At 36.5% G+C, this 25,049-nt stretch overlaps 1 long non-coding RNA gene across 1 annotated transcript; it reads right to left on the bottom strand.

The window, feature by feature from the left end:
- Positions 1 to 15,718: 15,718 nt before the first annotated feature.
- On the bottom strand, positions 15,719 to 24,976 carry LOC130456506 (uncharacterized). The gene is made up of 3 exons (XR_008915484.1): positions 24,885 to 24,976; positions 22,300 to 22,355; positions 15,719 to 15,912 (listed from the first exon to the last, which is right to left on the bottom strand). It is a non-coding gene; the product is annotated as an uncharacterized LOC130456506 (long non-coding RNA).
- Between the last annotated feature and the right edge of the window lie 73 nt (positions 24,977 to 25,049).

Below are 25,049 nucleotides of genomic sequence, written 5' to 3'. Positions count from 1 at the left end.
TTAAGGTCATTCCTTGATCCCTTTATACCCCTTCTCTTAGAATGTTTTTCAGCATCTGGTTTAGGAGATAGTATGTCTTCAATGATTTGGTATTGACATGTGTTAAACCCTTCCCCAGGTCTGTTATATTTGAGTGGTATAAGTTTTTTATTTTATTATTTGACATTATTTTTTTTTATTTGGTCAATTTCAAACATTATTCTTTGGTTATAAAAATAATTTTCTAGTACTCCCTCCCCTCCCCCAACCCCTCCCATAGCTGACACACAATTCCACTGGGTATTGCATGTGTCCTTGATCAGAACCTATTTCCAAATTTTTGGTATTTGCACTAGGATGTTCATTTATAGTTTACATCCCCAATCATATCCCCTTGGACTCATGTCATTAAGCAGTTGTTTTTCTTTGGTGTTTTTATTCCCATAATGTTTCCTCTGAATGTGGATAGTGGTTTTTCTAGTAGATTCCTTCAAGTTGTTCAGGATCACTGCATTGCCATTAATGGAGAAGTCCATTACATCCAACTGTGCCACAGTGTATCAATCTCTGTGTACAATGTTCTCCTGGTTCTGCTCCTTTCACTCTGCGTCACTTCCTGGAGGTCATTCCAGTCCCCATGGAATTCCTCCACTTTTATTATTCCTTTGAGCACAATAGTATTCCATAACCAACATATACCACAATTTGTTCAGCCATTCCCCAATTGAAAGGCATCCCCTCATTTTCCAATTTTTTGCCACCACAAAGAGCACAGCTATGAATATTCTTGTACAGTTCTTTTCCCTTATTATCTCTTTGGGGTACAAACCCAGCAGTGCTATGGCTGGGTCAAAAGGCAGATAGTCTTTTAGCGCTCTTTGGGCATAGTTCCAAATTGCCCTCCAGAATAGTTGGCTCAATTTGCAACTCCACCAGCAATGAATTAATGTCCCAACTTTGCCACATCCGCTCCAGCATTCATTACTTTCCATTGCTGTCAGGTTAGCCAATCTGCTAGGTGTGAGGTAATACCTCAGAGTTGTTTTGATTTGTATCTCTGATTATCAGAGATTTAGAACACTTTTTCATTATTAATGGTTTTGTTTTCTTTGACTGAAAATTGCCTATTCATGTCCTGTTCCGATTTATCAATTGGCGAATGGCTTGATTTTTTGTACAATTGATGTAGCTCTTTGTAAATTTGAGTATTTAGACCTTTGTCAGAGGTTTTTGTTATGAAGATTGTTTCCCAGTTTGTTATTTCCCTTCTGATTTTGGTTACATTGGTTTTGTTTGTTCAAAACCTTTTTAATTTGATGTAGTCAAAATTATTTATTTTACATTTTGTGACTCTAAATCTTGTTGGTTTTAAAATCTTTCCCTTCCCAAAGGTCTGACATGTATACTATTCTGAGTTCACCTAATTTACTTATAGCTTCCTTCTTTATGTTCAAGTCATTTACCCATTCTGAGTTTATCTTGGTGTAGGGTGTGAGGTGTTGATCCAAACCTAATCTCTCCCATACTGTCTTCCAATTTTCCTAGAAGTTTTTGTCAAATAGTTGATTTTTGCCCCCAAAGCTGGAGTCTTTGGGTTTGTCATATACTGTCTTGCTGAGGTCACTTGCCCCCAGTCTATTCCACTGATCCTCCTTTCTGTCTCTTAGCCAGTACCAAATTGTTTTGATGACCACTGCTTTATAGTATAGTTTGAGATCTGAGACTGCAAGGCCACCTTCCTTTGTATTTTTTTTCCCATTATTTCCCTGGGTACCCTTGATCTTTTGTTCTTCCAAATGAACTTTGTTATGGTTTTTTCTAATCCGTAAAACAGTTTTTGGAAGTTTGATGGGTATGGCACTAAATAAATAGATAAGTTTGGGTAGGATGGTCATTTTTATTATGTTAGTTCGTCCTACCTATGAGCAGTTAATGTTTTTCCTATTGCTCAGATCTAGTTTTAGTTGTGTGGAAAGTGTTTTGTAGTTGTGTTTGTCTTGGCAGATAGATTCCTAAGTATTTACAAAGGTAATTTTGAATGGGATTTCTCTTTCTACTTCCTGCTGCTGAGATGTATTGGAGATATATAGAAATGCTGATGACTTATATGGGTTTATTTTGTATCCTGCAATTTTGCTAACATTGTTGATTATTTTGACTAGGTTTTTAGTTGATTCTCTAGGATTTTTAAAGTAGACCATCATATCATCTGCAAAGAGTAATAGCTTGGTATCCTCATTGCCAGTTTTAATACCTTCAATTTCTTTTTCTTCTCTAATTACTACTACTATTGTTTCTAGTACAATGTTAAATAATAGAGGTGATAATGGGCATCCTTGTTTCACTCCTCATCTTATTGGGAATGCTTCTAGTTTATCCTCATTGCAGATGATGTTTGCTGATGGTTTTAGATAGATACTGTTTATTATTTTTAGGAAAGACCCTTCTATTCCTATTCTTTCTAGTGTTTTCAATAGGAATGAGTGTTGTATTTGTCAAAGGCTTTTTCTGTGTCTATTTAGATAATCTTGATTTTTGTTGATTTGCTTATTGATATGTTCAGTTATGTGGATGGTTTTCCTGATATTGAACTATCCTTGCATTCCTGGTATAAATCCTACCTGATCATAGTGAATAACCCTCCTGATCACTTGCTGTAGTCTTTTGCTATTATCCTATTTAAGATTTTTGCATCTATGTTCATTAAGGAGATTGGTCTGTAGTTTTCTTTCTCTGTTTTTGACCTGCCTAGCTTTGGAATCAGTACCATATTTGTGTCATAAAAGGAATTTGGTAGAACTCCCTCTTTGATTATTATGTCAAATAGTTTGTATAGTATTGGGATTAGCTGTTCTTTGAATGTTTGATAGAATTCACTTGTGAATCCATCAGGCCCTGGGGATTTTTTCTTAGGGAGGTCTTTGATGACCTGTTCAACTTCTTTTTCTGATATGGGATTATTTAAGAATTCTATTTCTTCTTCTGTTAATCTTGGCAATTTATATTTTTGTAAATATTCATCCATATCAGCTAGATTGGCATATTTGTTGCCGTATAATTGGGCAAAATAGTTTTTAATGATTGCCTTAATTTCCTCTTCATTGGAGGTCAGTTATCCCTTTTTGTCTATGATACTGTTAATTTGATTTTCTTCTTTCCTTTTTTTAAAAATTAGATTGACCAATACTTTGTCTATTTTGTTTATTTTTTCAAAATACTAGCTTCTCTTCTTATTTATTTGTTCAATAGTTCTATCATTTTTTATTTTATTAATTTCTCTGTTAATTTTTAGGATCTCTAATTTGATTTTCTTTTGGGGGTTTTAAATTTGTTCACATTCAATTTTTTTTATTTGCATGTCCAATTCATTTATCTCTGCCTTCCCTAATTTGTTAATATATGAATTCAAGGATATAAAATTTCCCCTGAGTACTGCTTTGGCTGCATCCCATAAATTTTGAAAGGATGTCTCATTATTGTCATTTTCTTCAATGAAATTATTAATTATTTCTATGATTTGTTTGCTAACTAACTGATTTTGGAGAATTATATTATTTAATTTCCAATTAATTTTTGATTTGGCTCTCCATGTACCCTTACTGATCATTATTTTTATTGTCTTATGATCTGAAAAGTTTGAATTTATTATTTCTGCTTTTCTGCTTTTGTATGCCATGTTTTTATGACCTAGTATATGGTCAATCTTTGTGAATGTACCATGTGCTGCTGAAAAGAAGGTGTATTCTTTTTTGTCCCTATTTATTTTTCTTCATATATCTATTAATTCTTATTTTTCCAAGATTTCATTAACCTCTTTTACCTCTTTCTTATTTATTTTTTGATCTGACTTATCTAAATTTGATAGTGGTAGGTTCAGGTCTCCCACTAGTATAGTTTTACTATCTATTTCCTCCTTCAATTATACTAGTTTCTCCATTAGAAATTTGGGTGCTATACCATTTGGTGCATACATGTTGATTAGTGATATTTCCTCATTGTCTATACTCCCTTTTATCAGGATGTATTTACTTTCCCTATCCTTTTTAATCAGGTCTCTTTTTACTTTGGCTTTGTTAGATATCATGATTGGAACTCCTGCCTTCTTTCTATCAGTTGAGCCCCAACAGGTCTTGCTCCAACCTTTAATTCTGACCTTGTGAGTATCTACCCACCTCAGGAGTGTTTCTTGTAGACAACATATGGTAGGATTTTGGATTCTAATCCATTCTCCTATTCATCTACAATTTTATGGGTGAGTTCATCCTATTCATGTTCAGAGTTATAATTGTCACTTGTGAATTCCCTGGCATTTTGATATCCTCTCCTGGTTCTGTCCTTTCTTCTTTTGCTATATCCTTTTAAACCAGGGGTTTACTTTTAATCAATCCCCCTTGTCCCCTCCCTTGATATGCTTCTCTTTCTAGTTCCTCCCTTTTAGTTTCCTTCTTGTTTTTTTTTAGGGTCTGTTAAGTTCCTTCTCTCCTCTCCTCTCCTTCCCTCCCTTTTTGTACTTACTCCTCCCTACACCCCCTTAGTTTCCCCTTCTCCTTTACCCTGTATGATGAGTTAGAATTCAAGATCCCAATAGATCTAGATGCTCTTCCCTCTCAGAGTTGATTTCACTGAGAGTAAGGTTTAAGTATTACCTATTAGCACTTTCTTCCTCTCCTTCTTATAAGAGTATTCTTCCTCTCCCCTTCCCATGTGTATCTTTGTGTGAAAAAGATCATTTTATTTATTTTATTTCTTCAAGTATCTCTTGGTATTGTTATCGATTTCCCCCCACCCTTTTTCTTTTTCTTTTTTTTTGCATATTATCTTATAGCCCTTAATGCCCCAATCTTTTCCTATGAGTGATTCTTCTAATTACTATAATAATGAATACAATTTTTGAGAGTTATAAATAACATTTTCCCCATATATATATATATATATATATATATATATATATATATAATTTGATCTAATTGTAACCCTTAAAGAAGAGAGTTTGAATAAAAAATTTTCTCTTTTTCCCCTCTGTTTCATATTTACCTTTTCATATTTCTCTTGATCTTTGTGTTTGGATATCAAACTTTCCACTTAGTTCTGGTCTTGTCTTTACAAATACTTGGAAATTTTCTATTTTGTTGAATGCCCATACTTTCCCCTGGAAGTATATAGTCAGTTTTGATGGACAGATGATTCTTGGTTGAAGACCCAGTTCTCTTGCCTTTCTAAATATTGTGTTCCAGGCCTTGTGGTCCTTTAGTGTGGAAGCTGCCAGGTCTTGTGTGATCCTTATTGGTGCTCCTTGGTATCTGAATTGTCTTTTTTGGCTTCTTATATAATTTTCTTCTTAGCTTGAAAGAGAGCAGCTATGAATATTTTTGTACAAGTCTTTTTGTCCATTATCTCTTTGGGGTACAAACCCAGCAGTGCTATGCCTGGATCAAAGGGTAGAATTCTTTTATCGCCCTTTGGGCATAGTTCCAAATTGCCCTCCAGAATGGCTGGATCAGTTCACAACTCCACCAGCAATGAATTAATGTCCCTACTTTGCCACATCCCCTCCAGCATTCATTACTTTCTTTTACTATCATGTTAGCCAATCTGCTAGGTGTGAGGTGATACCTCAGAGGTGTTTTGATTTGCACCTCTCTGATTATGAGAGATTTAGAACACTTCTTCATGTGCTTGTTAATAGTTTGAATTTCTTTATCTGAAAACTGCCTATCCATACCCCTTGCCCATTTATCAATTGGAGAATGGCTTGGATTTTTGTACAATAGATTTAGCTCTTTATAAATTTGAGTAATTAAACATTTGTCAGAGGTTTTTATGAAGATTTTTTTCCCAATTTGTTGTTTCCCTTCTGATTTTAGTTACATTGGTTTTGTTTGTACAAAAGCTTTTTAATTTGATGTAGTCAAAATTATTTATTTTACATTTTGTGACTCTTTCTATGTCTTGCTTGGTTTTAAAGTCTTTCCCCTCCCAAAGGTCTGAAATGTATACTATTCTGTGTTTACCCAATTTACTTATGGTTTCCTTCTTTATGTTTAAGTCATTCACCCATTTTGAATTTATCTTGGTTTAGGGTGTCAGGTGTTGATCAATTCCTAATCTCTCCCACACTGTCTTCCAATTTTCCCAGCAGTTTTTATCAAATAGTGGATTTTTGTCCCAAAAGCTGGGATCTTTGGGTTTATTGTATACTGTCTTGCTGAGGTCGCTTGCCCCCAGTCTATGCCACTGATCCTTCTTTCTGTCTCTTAGCCAGTACCAAATTGTTTTGATGACTGCTGCTTTGTAATATAGTTTAAGGTCTGGAACTGCAAGGCCTCCATCATTTGTGTTTTTTTTTTTCATTATTTCCCTGGATATCCTTGATCTTTTGTTATTCCAAATGAACTTTGTTATGGTTTTTTCTAAATCAGTAAAGAAATATTTTGGGAGTTCCATGGATATGGCACTAAATAGATAAATAAGTTTGGGTAGGATGGTCATTTATTATATCGGCGCATCCTATCCATGAGCAGTTAATGTTTTTCCAATTGCTCAAGTCTACTTTTAGTTGTGTGGAGAGTCTTTTGTAGTTGTGTTCATATAGTTCCTGTGTTTGTCTCGGGAGATAGATTCCTTGGTATTTTATTTTATCTAAGGTGATTTTGAATGGGATTTCTCTTTCTAGTTTTTGCTGCTGAGCTGTGTTGGAGATATATAGAAATGCTGATGACTTATGTGGGTTTATTTTGTATCCTGCAACTTTGCTAAAGTTGTTGATTATTTCAATTAGCTTTTTGGTTGAATCTCTAGGATTCTTTAAGTAGACCATCATGTCATCTGCAAAGAGTGATTTTGTTTGTTTTTTCAAAGTACCAGCTTCTTGTCTTATTTATTAAATCAATAGTTCTCTCACTTTCGATTTTATTAATTTCTCCCTTAGTTTTTAGGATTTCTAGTTTGGTTTTCTGCTGGGGGTTTTTAATTTGATCGCTTTTGAGTTTTTTTTATTTGCATTTCCAATTGATTGATCTCTGTTCTCCCTAGTTTATTAATATATGCACTCAGGGATATGAATTTACTTCTGATTACAGCTTTGGCTGCATCCCAAAAGTTTTGAAAGGATGTCTCGCCATTGTCATTTTCCTCAGTGAAATTATTAATTGTTTCTATGATTTCTTCTCTAACTAAACGATTTTGGAATATCATATTGTTTAATTTCCAATTAGTTTTTGATGGTTTTCCATGTACCATTACTGATCATTATTTTTATTGCCTTGTGATCTGAAAAGGCTGCATTTATTATTTCTGCTTTTCTGCATTTGTGTGCCATGTTTTTGTGACCTAATGTATGGTCAATCTTTGTGAATGTGCCATGTGGTGCTGAGAAGAAGGTGTATTCCTTTTTATCCCTATTTATTTTTCTCCATATGTCTATTAATTCTAATTTTTCTAAGATTTCATTCACTTTTTTTACCTCCTTCTTATTTATTTTTTTGATTTGATTTATCTAAATTTGATAATGGTTGGTTTAAGTCTCCCACTAATATGGTTTACTGTCTATTTCTTCCTTCAATTCTCCTAGTTTCTCCATTAGCAATTTAGGTGCTATATTATTTGGTGCATACATGTTGATTAGTGATATTTCCTCATTATCTAAAGTCTCTTTTAACAAAATATAATTACCTTCCCTATCCCTTTTGATCAGGTCTATTTTTGCTTTGGCTTTATCAGATATCATGATTGCCACTCCTGCCTTCTTTCTATCAGTTGAGTCCCAGAAGGTCTTACTCCATCCTTTAATTCTGACCTTGTGGCTGTCTACCTGCCTCATGTGTGTTTCTTGAAGACAACATATCGTAGGGTTTTGGATTCTAATCCATTCTGCTATTCGTCTATGTTTTATGGGTGAGTTCATCACATTCATGATCAAAGTTATGACTGTCACTGGTGGACTCCCTGGCATTTTGATATCCTTCCCTAATTCTAACCTTTCTTCTTCAGCTCTACCTTTTAGTCCAGTGATTTACTTTAAATCAGTCCCCCTTGTCCACTCCCTTTATATGCTTCCCTTTCTAGTCCCTCCCTTTTTGTTCCCTCCCCCCCTCTTCTTCCCTCCCTTTTTTATGTTCCCTCCCCCCTACCCCCCTTGGTTTTCCCTTCTCCCTTCCCTTGTTGGGTAAGATAGAATTCATGATCCCAATGGATCTGGATGTTCTTCCCTCTCAGAGTTGATTTCCCTGAGAGTAAGGTTTAAGTAAAAACTCTCTTCCTCTCCTTCTTATAGGAGTTTTCTTCCCCTCCCCTTCCTGTGTGAATCTTTGTATGAGAAAGATTATTCTATTTGGTCTTCCTTTTCCCCCTATTTACACATTACATTTCCCCCACATGTTAGTATACATAGATTGATATAAATGTAGTCCTTATAGAAGAGAGTTTGGGTAAAAGAAAAAGATAACATTTTTCTCCTTTTCCTTTTCCTTCATATTTACCTTTTCAGGTATTCCATGCTCTTTGTTTTTCGATATCGAACTTTCCACAGAGCTCTGGTCTTTTCTTTCCAAAAACTTGGAAGCCTTCTATTTTTTTGAATGCCCATACTTTCCCTTGGAAGTATATAGTCAGTTTTGCTGGATAGCTGATTCTTGGTTGAAGACCCAGCTCTCTTGCCTTTCTGAAAATCATGTTTTATGCCTTACGATCATTCAGAGTGGAACTTGCAAGGTCTTGTGTGACCCTTTTCTTGCCAGAAGGCTTTCGTCTTTTTGATAAGCTCCAATTTGAATTCTTCCAGAGTTTGTGGACAGTTTCCATTATTTTGGAAAGTTTTGATTTTGTTTGAATTTCTTCCTCTATTTCCTGGGTAGCCTGGGTTTTCCCTCTGTAAAAATTTTCCAGGGTTAATGCTTTCCTGTTTTTCTTGGAAGGTTTTTGTCAGTCCTGGGCATAATTATCCATCCCTGTGGTGTTTTTTCCTTCCCTTTTTAGTCAGAAATCTGAGTGAGATGGGCAGGTTCTCTGTTTATGGAGTTAAGGAGCAAAGTTTTTGCCTGAGGCAAGCTCTTGAATTTCCACAGTCTTTGCTGTTTGCGAGAGCACCCATGGTCTGTGCTCCACAGCGAGCCGGGGTTTCTGGTATAATGGCTCTCAGGGGTAGGTCCCTGGTGTGGAAAGGAAACTAGACTAATAGTTGGTTGGGGAAGGGGCAACTGGGATTGGCAGTTGGGTCTTGTGACTAGCACTTCCTGCCTGCCGGGTTTGACTTCCTTCCTGGTGTTGGAGGAGAGAGGAGCTTGTTCAACCCAGTCTGGTGTGGTGTGCCTCTACTTTGTTCAGCTAGAAGTCACAGGCTTCTGAAGGTTAGAACTGTTCTTGTTTGCTTTCTGTCTACTGCTAAGATTCTGAATTAGACAAAACGAGGACAGACATAGAGTAGACGGGAGTGGGAAAAAATCCACCACTAGCCAGTGGGGCCTGGCCTCAACTTAATAAGCTGAGGAAAAAACTCCAATCCCAACTCATTATTAAACTTTATATTATTTGTATTCACAGTCAGATAAGTGGACTATCTGTTCTGGGCATAGAGGGAGCTGAACATCAGTTGAGTCCTTCAAAGACAAACAGACCTTATTGGACCCCTGCTGCTTCCTCTCGGCAGGGGGCATCTCTCTCCTTTGCCTCACCGAGAAATATTCCCTCTCTCCCCATAACTCCTCCATACCCTAATAAAAACCTCCCATTATCCCCCATTTTTCTAATCCCCCCATTTCCTTTCCCAATAAATATTATACCGGTGGTCCTAGTCAGATCCCAAGGACCTAGAGGTGCCCCTTGCTCACTCTAGAGGTGCCCCTAACTCATTCGCTGATTCTGGAGAGCTCTGACTCCGACTCTGGCTCCATATGTGGGGTGGGGGAGGGTAGATCTGCTCACATTTGGGTGGGAGCTTTTTCACCCTCTTATAGTGTGGAAATGCCCAAACCCCATGTACCTTCAATGCTGTTCCCTACTGTAGAGTTCCTACATTCTTCTGAAACTGGTTTTTATGTTCTTTTGAGGTAGTCTATTTCGGTGGGTGCTAGGGAGAAGAAGTGTCCCATGTCTAGACTGCCGCCATGCTTACCCAGAAGTCTGGTATAAGGTTTTTTATGTGACCTCCAGGGTAAAATTCTTTTGCATTTGTGTTTAAGCCAGCTTTATTCTCATTGCTTTTCTCTCTACTTGATGTTTGAATGTATCAAATTTTTTTCTGTGTTGCAACTTTCCATTCTTTGGGTATATTAATTGTGTGGTTTATGCATTCAGCTTCCAGTTTGCTTGCAACAGTGTTCATTCCTGCTGTTTTGTCAGACTGGTCTGGAGAATTATGATGTTGTTTTTTTCTCTATAAATTATGTTATGTTGCTGTTTTAAGGATTTATTATCCTTGTTTGATTTTGTAATCCCCAGATCCACTCTGCATGCGAGAAAATTCTGTAAATATGATCTGACTTGTTCCTTGCTTTTATCCATGCAGTTTTGCATACCCGCCCCCCCCCCCCCGTGAATCAAAAATGTCATGTTTTATTTCTGCAATGCTTTTTCTTACTTCTTCCTGCATTTCAATTTTAGACCTCTGCTTTGTACTCATATGCTGCTTCATGTATACTCTTCCCACCATTGAATTCTCCTCCCTCTCTTTTCCATCCTTTTTTCTCCATTCTTTGGTTATATTTTCAAGTTTCCTCTTTAGGGTGCCTCCCAAGCTTTCCCATCTTTTTCGTCTTCGTGAGCTAATTGTACCTATAATCTGGCTTTAAGCTGTGTAATGACTATCCTTGGATACTACCTCAGAGTAACGAGGTTTAGCCTCTTGGGAAATTACAGTTTGCATAGATTTTAAATCTAGGGTTTCCTCTTCCTTAAAACTCCAGTGACTGCAACATGATTTCTCTTTGGTCTGTTACCTTCCATAGTATCTATTAGTATATACTTCGTCCTGTGTGTAGGTATTCTGGTATCTCCTTTCTTCATTTTGCTCTTGTTCATATTTTTGTTTCTGTGGGCAGGTTCTCACTAAGTGACCTATTCTTTAAGAGAGAAAACATCTCCTAGTGTCCCTCTGCCCCCTTTTCTGGCATTGTAGGGTCTGCCTGTTAAAAGTTTTTATTGTGGCCAGGTTCTTTACCTCCTCTATTTCTTTTTGTTTTAGTGTCTCAGTGGTGTTATGCAGTTTCTTTTTAAGTTCCTCTTTTCCCCTTTCTTGTTCTAATTGGTTCTTGTGCAAGTATGTGGCTGTGTCTCTCAGTTCATTCAGGAAAATTGAATAATATTTGGGGAAATAATTCCTAAAGAAGTCTTTTAAGCATTTATCTCATCCATGTAAAAATTGCCTCCTGACATGTGCCAAAGTCTCCTTTGAGTCAGGATTGAATCCCATTAATCCCTCAACATTTTCTAATAATCAATAAAATTTGAATGATGCACTTTTTCTCTTGTTGCAGCCTGTCAAACTTTCCCCAGGCATTTTGGTCTTTCTGACAGTTGTTTGATCACCTGCAACAGGTCTTCACAGCATTTTTTAAAGTAAGACATGCTCAAAAGGGTCTGCAAAATCAAAGTCTTCATAGGATTCTGGCTAGCTAGTCAGAGAGGCATCCTGCCTGATCCTTGCAATGAAAATTTTGTGTTCTTGGGGCGGGGGTAAAAGCTCCCCCAACAGGATCTTAACAGCCCCCAAATCTGGCTCATACAACCTGAAAGCTTGTTTTAGTTCTTTTAATGCACAGTGGGATTCAGAAATAAAATTTGGCATTCTCTTACACAATGAGTCCAAGTCTTGGGTAGTAAAAGACTTGTGTATCTTTGCATGTAAAATGCCAGAGTTATCAATCAGCTTTGCCACATCTTGGAGAGGCATGATCTTATGTGCTTCCAGGGTGCTTTCAGATGTACTGTTGCCTTGTGTTTCTGTCGTGACTGTGCTGGTATTCACCCCTTCTGCCCCTAGTGCTGTTCCCTTATTTGCCTTAGAGTCCTTGTCCATATCAGTGTTTTCAGTCACATCTTCTTTAGTCACCTCCCCAGTCACCATGTCCTTCCCCTTTCCCAAATTCTCCTGTTTTTTGATCATATATTCTTGACAAATTTCTTTGAGAATAGGTATTTGATGAAATAATGTCTCTAGTCTATTCTCAAACACCAGTGTATTGACTGCTTTCTTCTGCATAATGATGTTAGCTCCAACCTTAATGTAATTCAATGCCTGTACCACTGCCAGAAAAACTACATATATTTGAGGGAGAGTGTGCTAGAGAAAGGACATATCAAAGGGTATTTTGATCCAAGAAATTGTCATATTCCCCACAGTACCCATAGTATTCTCTATCATCCCTGATATTTTGTTGTATATCACACAATATCCCCAGTAAATCATCAAAATCCCCATCAGAATTGCCCAGAACGATAGCTGCAACATCCTGTTCATATAATCCTTTCTGTAGTCCCCAATTGTATTGCCTCACTTAGTTATCAAGATGTCAGATACTAAGTGCTTATTGTCTTAAAGTTGTTTCTTGACAATGGCTACTGTGCCCAGGGGCTCTAACTCTTGACAGTTGACAGTTGAAAATGTCTGCTGTCAGACTTCTGGGTTTGTCTTAGGGGGGTTGTTCTTTATAGGAATCAAGATGTCTGATCCTATATACTACGTATTCTTGTACTACCCCTTAAGATGACTATCTTCCCCTTTGAGTTCCAACTGTCAGTTTGTGACAATCGGTAATGATGTATCTTTTTTCCTTCTTTTAAGCTAGGTGACATCATGAATACAGCTCTGGGCCTGGGGTCAGAAATACCTGAATTCAGATCTAACCTCAGACACAAGATGAAGCTTCTGATCTTAGGCAATTCACTTAACCACTGTCTGCCTCAGTTTCCTCTACTGCAAAATGGGAATAATGATAGTACCTGCCTCCAAGGATTATTGCAAGGATCAAATGAGGTAATATCTGTAAGTATTTTTTATTTATTTGTAAATTTGCAAATATTAGCACAGCAACAGAGTAGGTATTTAATTAGTAGGTGTATTAAACATTAGGTACCTAATAAATGCTTTTTTCCTTCCTTCCACCTCTCTAGTCATCAGAGCCTGTCAGATTTGCTCCTGATCTCCCTCCCCAGTCACCACCCCTGGGATTCACAGGCTGTGAGGGGTCCTCAATTTATAGCCTTGCATCATTCAAGTCCTTTTCATTGTAGCATCCTGTTGTTTTATGATGTGTTGAGAACACCCCTGGCAAGAGAACTCTCCACGTACAAGTATTTTATTATCATCTTGTTTGTGATCTGTCAGGTCAGGGGATGTGTGTAAACTGATCAATCTAGTAAATTTCTGTTCTCTCATCCCCATTCCCAACCTCTATTTTTATGACCTTTCAGGAAAAAATCCATTTAGGGGAAATGAATGATTTTCAGAATGAAGCCTTAACTGGATCTTGAAATGTTCCACTCTTACCAATAGGATCCAGTCCCACCAGGTATCTCACAATCAAAATGGGGAAAAGAAACTTTCCTAGCTAACCCCTTGCCCAGAATAGAAAAAAAAAACCCAGAATCCTCCTAGGACATCTTGGATGAGAAGAAATAGCTGAATCAAACAGCAGTTGATTGAAGTGTCATTTCTACTAGGGTATTATCTAACAGGCCCAGAGGGCAGGAAGTAGGCTGAGGAGCTTGGGCTTGAGCCAATCTATATGTGGAAGAGGGAGGGTAGAGTGAGCCCAAGAAACCCACATTTGTTGCTGGCAGGCAGGGTATATAACCTGATAGGATTGGGGATTTCTGCCATGAGTCATTGCTAGTAAATAGAAGGTGTTCCTGGGGTTTTTTTTCCTGCACATGGGCGGAGCTCAAACAAATCCTGTCCAAGAATAAGAGGAATGAGCAATTTGAGTCAAATCAGGCCATAGTTGTCCATTGAATTGCACTGCTGAAGCTTTCTTTCAATGCCTATCTTTAGGGACAAAAGCAGCTATGTGACAAAATAGATGAAGTACTGGGCTTGGAGTCAGGAAGACATAAGTTTAAATTTAAATTCAAATCCTTACCAACTGTGTGACTCTAGGCAAGTCTCTTAACTTTAGTTTGCTTTAGCCCCCTAAACTGTTTAAATGGGGATAATAATATTCCCTATTTCCCAATGTTGCTATGAGGATAGATGAGATAATATTTGTAAGGCACTTAGCACAATGTTGGACACATAGTAGGTACTTCTTTCTTTACTGACTTCCTTCCTGGAAGGTGTTCCCAGTGGCAGACACTGGACACACAGAATTTACTCTCCTTTGAGCATAAGGCTTGACAACTCTTCCCATTTAGTAAATGATTGCCATCATGAAAACACAGGAACTTTAGGATTCTCCAAATTTGAGGGCCAAAGGTGAAGCGTTTTATTTAGTCTTCATCTTTCTTCACTTTCCTTTATTTTCCTTTCTTAAAATAGCATTTCCTTTTCTTAGAATGGTGTCTGATCTCCTTTGGCCTTTTCTAAGTTTTATCTTCCTTTTGAGAGTTTGGTCAAATCTAACTTTTTTCTAAAGATTTCTTTCATTCTTCTTGGTCTCCACTGATCACTGCCTCATACATGGCATTACTTAGTGTTCTTATTTGGACACAGCCTATCTGTCTAATGTTGATATTCATCTTTGTATGTGCATCTTCTGTCTCTTCAAGATCATAAAATGTCTCAAGGTCTCTCCCCCTTTTGATGGCAAACACTATGTTGGTGCTTAACAAAAAGTAACAAACTTGGCTTAGGTAGAAAATAATGTGTACCAAACATGGATTCTTGAAACTATTATAAATGAGTCAAAGAAGAAAGGAGTTTTCATTCTGAAGCCTGAATACAGATGGTGACTTCCATGATTGTGCAGGAACTGCTGAGCCTGTGGGTTGGAAAGTGGAGCTGGGATTCCCAAGGTGACACTTCTACAGAGTTTATTTTATTTTGGTGTTCCTTACTCAGAGAGATTCATGCAGAGGCCAGCTGTCCTCCTCCTTCTTAGGAAACACTCAAGGTTGACTTCTTCCAGATGTTCTTAAAGGAGCCAAGAGAAGCTGCTTTCAATTTTAATGAAGGAAACTGTGGGATGATTTTAAAAATGGTGTCCTCTCTTTCACTACCTATTATTGGGCATTTTGACTGTAGAATGGAGGTGGGATGGGGAAGGATGTTAAGCCTGGGGTTAGAAGTCTTAAAATGTGAAATTATTTTTTCTGAGACCTTAACTGGTAAAGGCTGGGAAAGTGTAAACACAGCAGGAGAGCAATAGGTAAAAAAAAGGATGAGTTAGGCATTGACCACAGGTTCAGGCATACTTAAGCAGGCCTAATTTTACTGCTGTTATTTGCTAGGTTGAGGAAGACTGCTAGTTATTCTGTAGCCCAGGAAGCTCAGGAGGTCAGGAAATCTATTAAGGAATCAATCAGGTCATTGAATTCAAAGAGAATTAGAAATTGGTCTATTCAGAAACATATCTCTATCTGTTGGTTACAGACCAATAATGCTAGGACTAGACAAACAACACTGCTGAAGTCTTTTATTCTAGGAATATTTTGAAAATAGGATTATCAAAAGCATGTTTTCTTACAGAGTTCTTCTTCAGAGTAGTAGAATAGGTAAGTTACTTGGATTCTCTGAATCTCAAAGTTTGCCTATGTGAAGAAGGGCTAATAATACCTGAAATATTGACCTTAAAGACAAAACTCCAAAGGATTAATGTAGGTAAAGCAATTTTCAAACTTTAATGTGCTACTTATGTATGCCAATTATTATTGTTGTTGTTGTGATAAACAGGGAGATGTCAAAAGTGGTCCAGAAATCAGAAGACAGATTCTAATCCCTGTTCTATTACTTGTTGCCACATAGTTTTCAGCAGGTCCTTTAACTTGTCCCAGGCTCTTTTTCATCTGTAAAATGAGAATTGTGATATTGACACTGATTATTATTACCTTGTATAATCATTATATTAATTTCAATTCAATAATTAAAAAATAGGAAAGAGAGGGAAAAGGCTAGGTTTTAGGTGAGAGGTTATAAATTCTGCTGGATATATGTTGAGTTGGATGTACCCGAAGAACATGTAGGTGTAGAATCAACTACAGTTGATTCTGTAGGATTTCAGCTGAAGACAGAACTGGTTATATGAGAATATTTAGGTATATAAGGATATATAAATTTGGCATTTATCAGGATAGCATTGATAAATGAACATATGAGACCTGATGGAGATGGAGGAGAGGGAAGATGGCCCCAGGACTAGGCTTTGGGGTATAGCCACACAAAAGAATAGGGCATGGATGATATTTGAGTACAGGATACTGGGAAGGAAGAGTCAGATGTGTAGAAGGAGAACCAGAAGAAAACAGTGTAACATTCAGGAAGCAGAATATCTAGAAAGAATGTCAATAGTATCAAAAGATGTTGACAGGGGTGAGGCTTCAGATTAGAATGAGGAAATTATTGGTAACCTCGGAGAGAGAAGTTTCTGTTTTTACTGAAGTTGGATCTAGATTAAAAGAGGCTTAGAAGTGAGGAGGTAAGGAATTTGAGCCAATGAGCATAGACAACTCCCCCCCACCCCCCTGCCCCACCAGCCCCACCATGAGTTTGTCCTTGAAAGGGAGAAGAGATAGAAGATAATAGTTTGATGGGATTTTAGAGTCAAGTTGTTGTAACCCTGACTTTTTTTCCCCATCTTTGGAGGTTTTTCATCCTATAAGGCTGAAGACAGTTTACTCAGCATTTGGACACAGGGAATTTCAAATTGGAATATAGGTACAGAATTTCAGGCATAATTTAGGTGACCAGTCTAAGCCTGTGATAATAGCCCCATACTTTTTACTTTCAAGCCACCAACCATCCTCATATTTTCTCTGACATTCATTCATTTATCTTAATCTCAATATTTCAAAAATATAACTCATTATCTTTCTCCCCAAACCCTCCCTACCTCCTACAATCTCTATTTCTGTAGAGGGCAACACTTTCTTCCCAGTCTCTCAGGTTTACAAACTTGAAGCCATTCTGGATTCCTCACTCTACTATTTCTCACCCCCTTTCCCCCAATAATCTGTTGTCAAGGCCTGTGAATTTCACTTTTGTGACATATCTTGTATACAGATCCTCTTCTCTCCTTTGATGCTGTCACCACTCTAGCACAAACCCCCATCATCTCAAGTTTTGATTACTGCAATAACCCACTGATGGGACTGCCTGCTTCAAATCTCTCCCTATTCTAATCCATCCTTTATTTTGCTGCCAGAGTGATTTTCCAAACAAAAAAGGAAATCTGATTTTCATCCACCCCAATTTCACTCAGTGAATTCTAGGGCTTCCTTTTGCTTCCAGGATCAAATACCAAGTGCTTTGGCATTGAAAGCTCTTTATAACCTAGTCCCCTCTGACCTTTCCAGTGCCCTTATACTATACTCCTTAACATGTACTCTTTGATTCAATAATAATGGCCTCTTGGATGTTCCATAAATAAGATACTCTGTCTCTTGACTGTGGGCATTCTCCCTGGCTCTTTCCCATGCCTGGGATGCTCTCCCTCCTTTACTCTGACTTCTGACATCCTTGGAATCAAGTTCCAGCTAAAATTTCACCTTCTACAGGAAGCCTTCCCCAACATCTTGATTCCACTGTCATTATTTTCTATTTATCTGGTATATGCAATCAATCTCCAGACTTCTGGGGGTGGATTGGTGGTACAGTGATAACATTTATAGAACATGGCATGAAAGTATGTTGAACCTATGGGAAATAGGAGGTTAGGTTCCTAGGACCATTAAAAATTGTCATCTTCCTCTAGAGATTGCTAAAATACACCTTTATGCATACAATACTTTATAACAGAACATTAATTCTGATAATATGCACTTTCCAACACAGTGATCATGCAATAACCCATAAAATACAGTACACAAATAAAGTTGGTAACATGCAAAACATTTTTCCTTGCTAGAATTTCCTAAAATTCTGTGATTTCTTGTGCCAACATTTCAATAAAAGAGTGATTTCAGATAATATTCAGTGTTCATAACACATAAAATCTATCCTAGCAGAAATACTGTACAACATATAAAATTCTTAAAACTAAGACATTTTTTCAACCTGAATCTTCCTTTTCATTGTGTCAGATGGCAGTGCGAGGATGTTGTACTATATTCTATACTGCTATAAACTTCTCTACCTTGGCTGCCCTCTGAAAACCAAGGGATTGCTAGGACTTTGGTTGCTGCTGTTGGAAGATACTGATACTGGTGAGGTCTCAACATCACCTCTGACACTCTGCCCTTTACAACTTGTAGATAACATTGGAAATTATGAAGGCTGTATCAGATTGAAATAAACCACTGGTGACATCTATTATTTTAGATGCTGTTTGAGAACCTTAAGGGTTCCAGAGTATGGGAACATAGGAGTGAAGTGCCTAGTAGGATACCAGCTACTTCATGAACTTGAACACCTTGTGCTTCTCTTTTTTTTCCTTCTATTACACATAGCCATGAATTTGTGTTGCCAACACTAATGTAAAAATGAGGTTAATAATAAAAACAAAGGAATGTTTAAGTCCTGAGAGTTTAATGCCAAATGTTGAGGATTAAATATAGCTTGATTTATATTGATTTGTTTGCATGTTGTCTCTCTCATTAGATTGTAAGTTCCTTGAGGTCAGTATTATGCTTCTTCTTGTATTATCAGCTCTTAGCATAGTGCCTGGCATGTAATAAACATTTAATAAATGTTTATTGACTGATTATTAAGTATTTACTATTTGCTAGGCAGCATAGTAGGTGCTGGTAATATAAAGACAAAAACAATACAAATCCTGCTTACAAAACGTTTATATTCTTTTTGTGGAAATAACATATACACATAAAATCAAATACAAAATAAACCCAAAATAATTTGAGGGAGGTGGTATTAACAATTTGGGAGATTAGGCGAAACTATTTTTAGTCAATAGCACTTGAGTTGGGTCTTGAGAGAAGGTAGGGATTCTAAGTGGTGGAGCCGATGGAGGAAGATACACGTTAGGATATAGGAGAGAGCACATTAAAAATCACCGAGATGGGAGCTAGGATGTCATATATGAAAAACAATAAGAAGGCCCAGTTACTCAAAGTCCACAATAGTTAGAAATCTCAAGGTGGTACCAAGGACATGTCAAGTTTTCATTTCAAGTGCAGTCCAATCCAATCATATTTGGCCACAAAACTGTATTTATGGATTTGTATAACTCAATAATGCAGAAGGAATGATCTACTTTGGCTACAAGAAAGAATCATCTTTTGTGGGAGTTGAGGAAGAGATAGAATACACAAGGATACCACTATTTCCCTGTTTTTCCCATTTAGGTTCAAGATAACCAACATGAGCATGAGGTTGTCTATATGGTAGGTGACTCAAGGTCAAATCCTTTTTTTCCCCTTGAGCAGTCAGGACTCATTCTATTTTCCCCAAAATCTAGGAGAAAAGAATAGAGGTAGCCTTAGTAAAAAACAAAAACAAACAAACAAACAAAAATAAAACAAGAAAAAGCTTGGAGTGATTCACAAAGAGCAGACCATAATGAGGTTAGCAAATAAATCCAAGACAAATGAAATTGAATTTAAAAGGAAGGTGATGTTTATTTTCTAACAAACTATAATTCTCAGATATTCACAAATATGAGTGTCTTCTGTCCAGAGAACTACTTAGTTAAGATTCCCGGCTGCAGGGCATACTCCAGATTACACCAATAAATTGTAACCAGAAGGGAACACTATAGAAACAGGAGATAGCGAAAATATAACCCAAAACCCTGATGTGAAAGAAATTGAAATGAGAATGAGAAAGAAATAAAAGGAATGAAATGAGAGTTCTTTTCCAAAAAATAAACCTCTGGATTATTTAGAGCAACTGTAACCACTCAACATTCCCTCTACTAAAATCTTACTCCAAAGAGATGAGACAACCCAACTCTATCCCTTCTTTTCAGAGGTGGGAGATTATGTATGGAACATTGTTTGTATTAGATGTTTTATTGTATTAGACTGTTTGTATTAGATGATGCATTGTTTAGCTTTGTTGAACTACATTTCCCCCCTCCCCACCCTCCATAATATAGACATGTCTCTGCTTAGAGGGATCACAGAATATTGTTCTAGAACTAGAGTTGTAAGGAACCTCAGAAATTATTTAGTTCAACTTTTTCATTTTATAGAAGAAACTAGTGCTTAAGGACATTAAGGGACTTGCCCAACTTCACCTAGATAATGTCAAAGGTGTGATTTGAATCTTGATCCTATTATTTTAGAGCCTGCTTTTTCCACCAAGGAAACCTACAGTAATCCAAATACTTCCAGGCTCTTTGAGTTACTTAACCAGCATCCTTCAAATTCTTGTGGTCTTGTCCTTAAAATTGAACAGAATTTTGGTACAAAAGATGAAGCTTTGGTAAATGGCTTCAAGAGAGTTTCCATGAAGAGTTGATGGAGAATAGAGCAGAGGAACATGGAGAAGAATGATAAAAAACAACATATGGATGGTGAAAATGATTCAATTTGTTGCTGATGATGAATTGAGTTATCTGTATTAGCTAGGAGGATGAGAAAGTGATCCTCTTTCCAAGATGAGGTGATCCTCTTTCCCTTCCTCTTTCCCTGAAAATTGAATTTCAGTCCCTTCACTTGCTATTCCTTTTTGGCTGCTTAATCTAGCAATGAAAATTTAGTTTTGTCTTTTTTAATTGCATGTATATCCTACCCATTTGAAAACAATTACCATGTTAAATAAGAACTCTGCTTTATTGAATCAATCAAAGCCAATGTGAACAAGACCTGTACACCTACAAGAATCAATCAAAGTCATTGTATGACCTTAGAAATTTGTATAAAAGTACATATATCTCCTAGGAGAGATTCAGAAGAAGTGGAGAAGTTGGATCAAATGTGGGGCCATTTGCATTTGTACACCTCTAAGGTGAAAAAGAAGGGCTGAGCTATGGCAGAGAAAGAATCTTAGAAGTAAACTATTGGCTTTACAGTTAACTGGAAGTAGAAGATGAGAGCTGAAGGAAGTCTGAAGAAGAGATTGCTTCTTTTCTGAACTTACACAGAGCAATTGTGATAGAACTTCCAAATTTTCAACTAAAGTCAATTTCCTAAAACAGCAGTAGAAGGAATCATAGAGATTTTAAGGGCTATTAAATTGATGGGCTTTAAATGAGATAATGATTGTATCATGATTATTAACTGTACTTATACTTCTTAACTAGTTGTTAATATTAAAAAATACTCACATGTTGTCCAATGAAACTGAGCTGTTTAATCTGGTTACTAAATTGTGCAGAGAGATTAACAGAAGACTCCATACTTGTGGAGTGGAGGAGTGAAGTTTTGGGTAGGTGATTCAAAGTGCCAGGAATTAAAATTCTCTCATGTACTCTGGGGGAGAGTTAAATAGACTGATACTTGATTTTTTAAGTCTTGTGGGATGGGGGAAGTAGTAGTGTACCTATCCCTGCCATTCTATGAAATATTATACTGACTTTTCAATTTGTGTCATTCATGCTCTTCACTTTAAATGCAAACTTCTTTTCTTCCCTGCATCTCATCTATATTCTGATTAATTCTATTCCTCCCAAGGCTCATTCCAATATGATCAGTCAATGAACACTTATTAAGGACCTGCCCTTAAAGAAGATATATTCAACTGGGGTGAAAGAATACCATATGTTTGCAGAACAACAAATCTAGGATATATGCAAAATAAACATGAAGTGAGTTGGGAAAGGTAATAAACAAATGGAAAAATGTAGAAAGCATATTTAAAATAGATGTTATTTTAAGTTGAGACTTGAAGGGAGCAAGGATTTCAATTGATGGAGGTAAGGAAGGAAAATATAAGGACTTAGATTTTACAAAGCCAGAGAAACAGGAGATGTAAGGTGTATGGAGAATGGTAAGTGGTCCAGGTTGTACAGAGATGATTGCTGAGGCTGAAACATATACTGAAGCCAGATTTGGCAGGACTTAAATGTCACACAGACATGTATATATTTTATCCTAGAGGCAATAGAAAACTACTGAAGCTTTTTGAGGATGATCAGACCTGATTCAACTACCTCCTAGACCATTCTACTTGGCTTCTTGGGATTTTCATTTTTCATTTCTCCTTATCTTCTCCAATTTCTTTTAGAATATGAGCTCTTGGAGAGCAAAAATTTCCATTTTGGCTTTGTATTCTAGTACTAAGAGTGGTGCTTGGTAATGAATGAATGTTTTTTTTTTTAATAGAATGGAACTCACAGGCTCATAAGAAGAGATAGTCAGACTCCTTGATGCCAATTGCTGCTTCCAGAATTCTGTGATAAAAGGATCACAAATTATAAATTGGGGTATAGATCAAATGGAAACATCAGAAAAATTACTACAAGGCATGGTAGGGATCAGCTGATTGATATGATTTTCTATGCCAACTAAGTGAACTCTGAATATAGTTCCCTAGTTATACTTTTACTATTTCTATAACTATATATAGGTACAGATTCAGATGTAGACATAAGCACATACAAAGTTAGTGTTATCTTCTATAAGCCTCCAGATCATTTCTCCAGATTTCTTAATAATTCACCATGTGGTTCCAGGTTATCCTTACCATCTCATCTAGTCAGCATGTATTAATAATGAAGACCCTTTTAATAACATGACCCCTTAATTTCTAAACCTTTTCCATTCTAACAACTTTCTTCCCTATATGATTATACCTTAGATCTGCCCTTAGATCTCACTATCTCTTGTGAAACTTTAAAATTCCACTTTTAGTCTTTTCTCATTCTCTTACAAAGACACAGTTTTTGCCTTTATGGAGATCTCTGAACTATTAAACTATAAACTCCTTTAGGCAGAGCCTGTTTTTTTTTCTTCCTTTCTTGGTATATCCTAGACTTAACACAACCCTGGCATAGTAGGCATTTTAATAAATGTAATTGGCTCAATGAGGGAAGAACATACATAATCTATGGGGTATAGAAATCTAAAAAAGAGGGCAAATTGGGGTATGTGGTGGTCAGAAACTAAACAAATGGGGAAATAAGATGGAGAGTAATACACAGTAATCCTAACAGTGAAAATTTATAACAAGTCTCTCTAATAAAGGCCTCAAATTCATAGAGAAATGAGTTGAATATATGAGAATACAAGTCATTCTCCAATTGATAAATGGTCAAAAGATATGAATAGTCAGCTCTCAAAGTAATTAAAACTTTTTATAGCAATGCAAAAATGTTTTAAATCATTATTAATTAGAGAAATTCAAACAATAAAACTCTGAGGTACTACCCCATACTTATCAGACTAGCTATTATGATAGAAAAATAAAATGATGAAAGTGGGAGAGAATGTGGGAAAATTGAGATATTCATGCACATTTGGGAGAGTTATGAATGGATTCAATCATTCTGGAGAACAATTATACTTATTCCCAAAGGGCTTTAAAACAGTACATGTTCTTTGACCAGTAATACCATTACTAGGTTTTTGTCACAAAGAGATTAAAAACAAAAAGAGGAAGGACCTATATATACAAAAATATTTAAACAGCTCTTTTTGTGAGGGCAAAGAATTGGAAAGTGAAGGGATGTCCACTAATTGAGGAATGGCTGAGTAAGTTATAGTATATCACTGTAATGAATATTATTGTGCTGTAAGAAATAAAAAGCAGGAGGAGCTCAGAAAAACCTGAAAAAACTTACATGAACTGAAGCAGAGTGAAGTAAGCAGAACCAGAAGAACATTGTACACAGTGACAGAAGTACTATATAATGTACAACTCGGAATAATTTAGCTATTCTCAGCAGTACAATGATCTAGAACAATCCCAAAGGACTCATGGTAAGAAATGGCATTTGCTTCCAGAGAAAGAACTGATGGAATCTGACACCAGACCAAAACAAACTTTTTACTTTCTTAATTTTTTTTATTTTAGTTTATACTATCCAAAAAAACCAATATGGGAAAATGTCTTACATGATTGTACATACAGAATCTAATCAGATCACTTACCATTTCAGAGTGGGCTGGGGAAGGAAGGGAAAGAATTTGAGATGCAAAATTCTTTTTAAAATGTTGGAAACTGTTTTTACATGTAATTGGGGGAAAATAAAAATTAAAAAGAAAAATGATAGCCATAGTAATAAGGAAAGAAGAAATTAAAGGAATTAGAATAGGCAATGAAAAAAGTTATCTCTCTTTGAAGATGATATGATGATATACTTAGAGAATCTTAGCAAATCAACCAAAAAACTAAACAAAACTTTAGTAAAGTTGCAGGATACAAAATAAACCCACATAAGTCATCACCATTTCTTTATACTAGCAATAAAGTTCAACTGTAAGAGATAGAAAAAGAAAAAGAAATACCATTTAAAATAGCTGTAGACACTATAAAATATCTGGGGGTCTACTTGCCAAAACAAACTCATGATCTATATGAACACAACTAGAAGACATTTTCCACACAAATAAAATCAGATCTAAACAATTGGATAAACATCAATTGCTCCTAGGCAGGCTAACCCAATATAATAAAAATGATAATTCTATCTAACTTAAGTCTCCTCTTCAGTGCCATAACAATAAAACTACCCAAGAATTATTTCATAGAGCTAGTGAAATAATACAATTCATCTGGAAAAACAAAAGGTCAAGAATAGCTATACCAGCTCTCAAATAATATTATAAAGTGGCAACCATCAGAACAATCTGGTACTGACTAAGAAATAGAGTTGTGGGTCAATAGAATAGATTAGGCATTTAGCATACAGTGATAAGTGATCATCATAACCCAATGTTTGAGAAACTCCAAGATCCAAACTTTAGGAAAGAGAACTTACTATTTCATGAAAACTGCTGGGAAAATTGGAGCACAATATGGCAGAAATTAGGCATAAATCAACACGTTATGCCATATACCAAGATAAGGTCACAATGGATGCATGTTTTAGAATAAAGGGTGATACCATATACAAATCAGGGGAGCACAAGATAGTTTACTTGTC

Source organism: Monodelphis domestica, chromosome 1 (assembly GCF_027887165.1).
Source record: "Monodelphis domestica isolate mMonDom1 chromosome 1, mMonDom1.pri, whole genome shotgun sequence".
Lineage (NCBI taxonomy): Eukaryota > Metazoa > Chordata > Mammalia > Didelphimorphia > Didelphidae > Monodelphis > Monodelphis domestica.
Note: the sequence above shows the minus strand (reverse complement) of the source record. Positions and strands in the feature narration are given on the sequence as shown.